The sequence below is a fragment of the Mus caroli genome, chromosome 4 (genome assembly GCF_900094665.2).
Source record: "Mus caroli chromosome 4, CAROLI_EIJ_v1.1, whole genome shotgun sequence".
In the NCBI taxonomy this organism is placed as follows: Eukaryota; Metazoa; Chordata; class Mammalia; order Rodentia; family Muridae; genus Mus; species Mus caroli.
Window position 1 is genome coordinate 140,616,720 of NC_034573.1, and position 8,223 is coordinate 140,624,942.

The 8,223-nt window shown below is 50.2% G+C and overlaps 1 long non-coding RNA gene across 1 annotated transcript; it reads left to right on the forward strand.

The window, feature by feature from the left end:
- Positions 1-2,977: 2,977 nt before the first annotated feature.
- On the forward strand, positions 2,978-5,180 carry LOC110293670. The gene is made up of 4 exons (XR_002377834.2): positions 2,978-3,260; positions 3,472-3,770; positions 4,752-4,842; positions 5,091-5,180. It is a non-coding gene; the product is annotated as an uncharacterized LOC110293670 (long non-coding RNA).
- The last annotated feature ends 3,043 nt before the right edge of the window (positions 5,181-8,223 follow it).

Consider the following 8,223-nt stretch of genomic DNA (forward strand, 5'->3'; position numbering starts at 1 on the left):
GTTTTTGGTTTTTTGAGACAGGGTTTCTCTGTGTAGCCCTGGCTGTCCTGGAACTCACTCTGTAGCCCAGGCTGGCCTCAAATCTGCCTGCCTCTGCCTCCCAAGTGCTGGGATTAAAGGCATACGCCACCATTACCCGGCTCCATGTAGGGATTTTTAACCTGATCGTCAGCACTCTTATGCAATCCTATGTGTGGCCCCCACACATGTGCCTTTCCTATCTTACCTAAGCCTTTATCTCACACTGTGACCACGGCTTTTGTGGTGTGAAGGGACCTGCCTAACTAGCCCCGAGTTCTTTCTCACGGTTTCCTTGGTTTGTTCTGATTATCTTAGCAGTCAGCGCATATTCTGTTTTTCTTTCTAACTTTTAATGTTTTTGAGATAGAGCCTCAGTCTGCAGCCCTGGAACTCAAGGCTGGTCTCGCACTTGCAGAGATCCACCTGCCTCGGCTTTTTGAGCGCCGAGATTAAAGGCGCGTGCCGCTTCTGCTGGCGCGTGCGTGGGCTTTTGGTGGTGGTGGTTGGTTTTCAGTTTTTCCTCTTCCTCCTTCAGTGGGGAATTTTCAGCTTTTCACCTCCAGTGTTTAAGTTTTAAGCAGATTAACGGCACAGTGGATCGGTGCCATCACTACCCTGGAGCTTTGGGGTCACGATGGGGTCTTGAAGTAGGAGCGGTCCGACCAAGATGGCTGCCCAGGGGCTGAGGTCGTGGGACCCACAGGAGACAGAGGCCCAGGACAAAACCGAAAATCAGGACAAGCAGAGCGCAGCTCAACCCAGGAACTGCTTACTTCTGGAAGTTTCCAGTTAATGTTTCTGAACTGAGGTTGACCACGGGTAACTGAAACCCCAGGAAAAGGAAGGTACAGTGGGGAGCGGGGGAAGAGGCAACAACTGTGGTCCCCCTCCAAGGTAGGGGTAGGGGTGGGAACGACGGTCTCCCTCCAGGGTGGGGCCTCGAGAAGCTTTTGGTCTACTGGAGCCCCAGAACTTCCAAAATCCCCTCTGGGGGAGGAGCGCTGCCTGGAGGCTGGGGGCAGGCACTTCAGATCCCTTCTGAAGCAGGACCTCAGACCACCCTCCACTCAAGCTCCCGGGCCTCTCCCACGTCCTTGCATCTCTCTCTGGACCCTGTTTTGCTCAAGTCAGCGATGCCTGTCACAGTGTTTGGAGGTCACATGAGCTTCTCTTCGCTAGGTCGAAATGAAGCTTCTAGGGGGCAGCATAAGTCCCCTAAAGCCAGCAACCCACCCAGGGCCGAGAGAGGGGTGTTTCACCCCTGTTCCTCTAATAACACAGGGAAGATCAGGTCTGGTGACAGATGGGAACAGACACCGTTTGTTTTGTTCCCCAGGTGTTAAATGCTCGCTGGGCTCTTGCCATGTCCCCCTTTCTCTTATTCCTTCGACTCTGGAAATGGACACCAGAGCAAAGCTGTTGGCTAGGGCCCCCAGCTGACCTCCCGGGCCTCTAGTCACAGGTGGGTCCTGCTTGCGTGGCCTGTTCTCCTGGACTCTCGGAGGCTACCTCTCTCCTCCCTCCTCTCTCAGGCAGACTGTCCAAAGGTTCTGTGCCCCACCTGGCTCATGGCCATTCCTAGCTGACTGAGGGCAGGACTTGCTCCTGGGAGGTCTCCTGGCAGCCAGGCTCTCTTTACATCCAAGCCTCTGACACTTGGCCTCCTCAGCCTGTGACCCCAGGAATCTGATCACATATCCTAGGAGGCCCCTAGAGGTATAGATGTAGCTCTCTGGGACTGTTCCATTCATGCTGGTCCATCACCTGCCATTTTCTTCCTAGAAATATCCTGTCCCACCTGTTCTGCAAACCATCCCCGGCTCTCTGGGCAACCTCTTTTCTACCTCTAACTTCCTGTGAGCTCAAGGCTCCTCAGGCCTAGGTTTTGTTCTCCACAAATCAACCTTGCACACTTGGGGTGAAGGAGAAGTGACTGCAAAGTGTATCACAGAGAGCCTTTCGCAGAGTGAGCATGGACACCGGGGCTGGTGATGATGGTGGTGGTGATGGAGATGATGGTGCTGCTGGTGGTGATGGTGATAGAGATAGAGATGCTGATCCTCTTGATGGTGATGATTTGAGTGAAGATCATAGTGATGATGGTGATGATAAAGAAGGTAACGGTCTTATACCTAGTGTACCCAATAACTAGGATCAACCTGGAAGGTCCTTTCCCCCAGTGACATGGATTCATGCACACATGCACACATCCACACTTGCATGTGCACATACATGCATGCACACATGCACATAGACATACTCGAACACAAGCATACACATGTACACACAATGCACACTCACACATGTGCACGTGTTCACACACATGCACATACACATGTTACACATGGAATCACCTTAGTGTCTATCACTACTCATGTTTAAAGCTCTTGCCTCTGGATCAGACACAGGTAGGTCTCTTGGCTCTCCTGGGCTTTTCCATCGGATGAAGACCTGGAAGGTTCCCGGGAGGCTAAACCCTGTTGGCTTCATCATCCTTTTCCTGTGCTCCCAGGCCACCCACTGAGGTCTAGATGACAGGGACAAAGGTGACACAGATGACAGAAACCACAAAAGGAGGAGGAGGAGGAAGAAGGGTGGGAGAGAAGCAAAGTTGAGAGGAGAACAGACTAGAAGAGGCAAGGAACCCGCATTTGTTTATTTATTTACAATGCACCAGGCATAGCCTTGAGTGCTTCTCATATACTGATGCATTTACATACATGCATACATACATATGTGGAATCATTTACATACACGGACTCATTTACATATGTGGACTCATTTATATATGCCAGCTCACTTGCACACACAGACTCATTTACACACAGAGACTCATTTACATATGGCATCTTATCTGCACACAGGACTCATTTGCATATAGGAACTTGTTTACACAGACATCATTTACATATATTTGCATACACACTCATTTCACTCTCATAACACACCTGTTTACTCCTCAGAAATCTCCAGTGAGTGGGCAGTCACCAAAACCGAACAAACTGGGCAAAGTCGCCTAAGATAACACAGCTGACTGGAAACCAGCCCTGATCTGCAGAGCTCAGGCTGTCAGCCCCAGCTGTGGGATGACACCCTGTGTCCCTGGTCCCTCTCACATTCAGCCAATAAGAAAGGTGACAGGCAAGGATGCTGAAGGAGAGGTGGTCATGTTGGTGGAAAGAGCTGGGATGAGACGTTCCAGGCCGACAGGCAGGAAGTGAGCAGAGAAGCCTTTGGAGGTAAGGCCAGTTCCTCAAAGCCAGGTGAAAAGAAGCCTGTGAGTCAAGGCCTCCTGCAGCCCTGGGCGGGGCTTACAGCAGGGGAAGATGGGGACGGCTTAGGGGATGGTTTAGGCGGTGTGTGTGTGTAAGGGGGTGGGGGCGGTGTTGGAAAGCTGGTGAAACTCAGTACTGACCTTGCATTAGACTATGACATTCTGTTTTGTCCTAGGTCTGAGTGCCCAGCAAATACCAACGGGGCTGCTTGGCCTCTACCATCCAAAACACTTAAGACAAATACACGTGGTGTGTGTCTCGGTGCGAATGCTCATCAGAGCCGACCAGGCTGAGACAGATGAGCTGAAAGGAGAGTGTATCCACAACTGTGCTGCTGTGGCAACGAGGGGGAGACCCACTATACTTCAGAGTTCAAGAGTTTTCAGTACAATGGCAGAGCAAAGTGGTTCACTCCATGATGGCCAAGAAGCCTGGCCTACCAGAAGGTTCCGACAGGCAGGACTAGTGTACATGGTATGTCCTAGGTCAGCTAGGACTAGTTAGGATTGACCCTGCTCCAGACAAAACATGTATGTGTGTGTATATATATATATATATATATACACACACACATATATTCTCTGTCATATATATGTATATATGTATGTGTGTGTGTGTATGTGTGTGTATATATATATATATATATATATATATATATATATATGGGACAGAGAATTACAGAGGGTGAGAGATAGAAAGGAGGGAGGAAGGTTAAAAAGGAAGGAAGAGAAGGAGTGGTGAGAGAGAAGAGGGAGGGAAAAGACAGAGGGGAAGGAGGGGGGAGGGAGAGAAATAGATGAGAGGGAGGGGAGGGGAGGGAGGAAGAGAGAGAGGAGGGCAGAGAAAGAGGGGAAGGGGGGAGAAAGAGGGAAGTAAGGGAGGAAGAGAGAAGAGGGAAAGAGAGAGAGAGAGAAGAGGGAAGGAGGGAAAGAGAGGGGGAAGGAAGAGATGGAGGGAGGGAGAGAGGGAGGGGGAAGGGAAGAACAGGAAGAGCATGGAGGGAGGGCCAGATCTCCTCCCTCTTCTTTGAAATCACTCTGTTCTCAGGACTGTAGCTGTTTTGTTTTGTTTTGTTTTGTTTTTCGACACAGGGTTTCTCTGTGTAGCCCTGGCTATCCTGGAACTCACTCTGTAGACCAGGCTGGCCTCGAACTCAGAAATCCGCCTGCCTCTGCCTCCTGAGTGCTGGGATTAAGGCATGTGACACCACGCCCGGCAGGACTGTAGCTCTTATTCCCCAAATGCTAACTGTCAACTGACAGACCAAACCTGCATTTAGGATTGCTTGGTCCCCCTGCCATTAATCATGGTCCAGTGACCTAAATCTGCCTCTCCTTTCCCTCTCTGGCCCAATTCACCTGGGACCCCACATCTCTAGACATACAGAAACCTCTATAGGGGCATTCTCACAGTCCCTTCCCCTCAAGTGTCTGCTTTGTCACGGTGTCCACTCAGGTGACCTTTCTTCTCCACTCCAAGCTCTCCTAAGGGACTTCCACGGTGGCATCCTGCCCGGCTACACATCACCCAGTTTGCTGACGCTCAGGTATGGCATTGGTGGCTGGCCTGAGTTTTCTGTGGTTCATTGCTAATCTATTCAAGAATGTATCTGCACTAGTGTGTCTTACGTCAGCTCGACCCAGGCTAGAGCCGTCTGAATGATGGGATCCTCAGTTGAGAATTCTTCATAATATGGGGCTGCAGGGAAGCCTGGAAGGCTTTTCTTAGTTAGTGATTGATGGGGGAGGGACCAGAGCAATATGGGTGGTGTCACCTCTCCGTTATTGTTCTTAGGGGTCTATAAGACTTGGAGCAAGACAGGAAGCAGCATCCCTCCGTAGCCTCGGTATCAGCTCCTGCCTCCAGAGTCTTGCCCTGTGTATTTCCTGCCCTGACTTTCTCCAGTGATGAACAGTGATATGGATGTGTAAGCCAAATAAACCCTTTCCTTCCCAAGTTGTTTTTGGTCTTGGTGTTTTATCACAGCAATAGAAACCCTAACTGAGACAGTATCCCAGTGCACTCTTCTCTTGTGTGTATGTCTGTGTGTGGCGGGGGTGGGGGGGAGGGAGAGAGACAGACAGGCAGACAGACAGACAGACAGGCAGGCAGAGAAAGACACAGAGAGAGAGAGAGACAGAGACAGAACATCTTTCTATATTGCCCAGGCTAGCCCTGAACTTCTCTGTTCAAGGAACCCTCCTGTCTCTACCTCCGGAGTAGCTGGGACTCGGCGTTTGTGCCAGGTCTTCTGGAGTTTTCAAAAGGTTTCCCTTTTCTTCCAGCTTCATCAGGGGTTTCTGGAAGGAGGTGATAATCCTGTCAGGTTTCTGCCCTCCCCACGTTGGTTGGATACATCACAGAGTTTAATAATACCTACTTAATTCCCTATTTTTCCCCTTATTTCTGACTGTTGAGTTTCATCCAAAGAGATCCCCAAGTTCACCTTCCATTGACCTTAGGCAAGAACACAAGGCCATGAAGTGAACGTTTGAGGCCTCCTTGGGTGGCCATGGCCGTTGTGATGGCTCACTGGCAGCAGGTGGGCTCCGGGCCTTCTGGATGCTCACCCATCTTATAGACAGACGTTCCTTTTCAACTACATCGGCGTCTGTGAATGTCGCCGAGCTCAGTGAGGTTTCAAACACACCGCTGGGTCACTTGGGTATCGTTCTCCTTGCTTTGCCTAAGACATGTAGCTTTGACACCACAGCAAACAGCACAAGGGTCTTATTTCTAGTCACTTCAAAATAAGCCTAGTAGCTGAGACGAGACGCTGTCCTAACATAGCAGAGCTGGGTGCACAAGCCTCTTGAGGTCATTGCAGGAGGAAGGTTGTTGCAGCTAGCTGTCCCCCCAACCCCCCAACCCCCGGAGCCAGGTCTTGGGTCTTGAATTCCCCCTCTTCATATTTCATCATTTCAGAGTGTACAAGAGAGAATGATGTCATGCCACACGAATGCCAAAGTCACCCTTTGGAGAGGCAACACCAAACACGGGCAGCCTGCCCAAGCAGAGTTTGCTCGGGCAAACACTCAGCCCTGTTGCTGAACTTGTCTTCTGTGTCGCTGCTTCCTGCGTAGGTTTCATGGAGGTTTTGACCTGGGCATTCGATTTCTTTGAAGTTTTCAACTTCAAAGCTTTGTGGGAGGCCGCAGAAGATGGCCACGCTAGAGTGCCTCTCTGGTGGGGGACAGTTACCCAAACACTCAGCTCCACAGACAGTAATAATGCGAGCCTAGATTTTTATTATTATTATGTTTGGCTCTGATATAAACTTCCTGGTAGGATTTTCGCCAATTTCCTCGTGTCTGCTTCTCAGGTGAGGTGGCAAACAGCGAGTCTCGGTTCTCCACATGGGACTCCAGCCCTTCCGTCTGCACACGGCACAGCTGACCCCTCTGTAACGGGTCTTGCTCTGAGCTGCTTGTCTGGGTGGGTTGTCCTTTTCTTGCTAACTCACAAATTCTTCTCTGGTTCCATTTGGGCTTGGGACAGTGATGTACTATCGGTGGATGTGGGGGTGAGAAAGGCACCATTTTAAAACTGTGTGTTCAGGAAGTCTTATCGTGACATTCACAGACTCCACACGCACAAGTGAGGGAAACCACTTCTCCCACGTGAGGGTCTTAGATATCTCTGTGGGTGGTCTTTAAGGACATGGTGCACACAGGGGGCAAGGGTTAAATGTACTGCATGGACTCTTTTTGCTAAACAAACAGAAGTCAAATGTCACTGGGACAATTCTAGGCCATTTGAAATCCCCATCCCCACCAAGGCCCAGAGGCCCAGAGACTTAGAGCTACAAAAGATGCCAGTCTCAAAGGAAGCGAGCCGGGCCACAGACCCTCCGAGAACGTAGTAAAGGCAGAGACCCATGCTTGTGGTTGCTTAGAAATATGCTGGTTGCCACGCCCCCTATGATTTCTACAGCCTGTCAAAGGAATATTAAGATTATTACATCTCTGACGGTGCTGGAAAGCTGGCTTAGTGGCTAAGAGTGTTTGCTGCTTATCCAAAGGACCAGAATGCAGTTCCTAGGACCCATATTAGGTGTCTCACAACCACTGGCAGCTCTGGCTCTAGAGGAGCTGACCTCTCCTGTCACCTTCGTGGGCATCCACATCTAGGGACTTGACAGTTTTTTCCCTCACCTAGGAGTGAGAGGGCAGTCAGGTGCTGTGCTGCCAGAGAAGTAAGGGGTGCTGACTAAACCCTTGGGGCTTAAAAACCAAACAAACAGGGTTCACCTCTGTGGCAGAGTACAGGTAAGGCATTGGCGAGGCCCTGGACAGGACATCCAGCACCCTTAAAACAAACAAAGTGCGATGGCTGGCTTATCTAAAGCGAATCTGATAACATTAATCGAGGCAAGCCTGGGATAAAGAGAGCTCTCAGAGGCCACAGCCCTAAGCTACTTGGGAATTTAACAGAATTAAGGTGGGGTCCCTGGTAATGGAACCTCCCTTAGACTTAGCCTCTCTATAAGTTCCTGAACATATAGTCAGATGACCCTAACACAATACTTTTGGAAGGTGTACTGGCTAGTTTTGTGTCAACTTGACACAGCTGGAGTTATCACAGAGAAAGGAGCTTCAGTTGAGGAAATGCCTCCATGAGATCCAACTGTAAGGAATTTTCTCAATTAGTGATCAAGGGGGAAAGGCCCCTTGTGGGTGGGACCATGTCTGGGCTGGTAGTCTTGGGTTCTATAAGAGAGCAAGCCAGAGGAGGCAAGCCAGTAAAGAACATCCCTCCATGGCCTCTGCATCAGCTCCTGCTCCCTGGCCTGCTTGAGTTCCAGTCCTGACTTCCTTTGGTGATGAACAGCAACATGGAAGTGTAAGCCGAATAAACCCTTTCCTCCCCAACTTGCTTCTTGGTCATGATGTTTGTGCAGGAATAGAAACCCTGACTAAGACAGAAG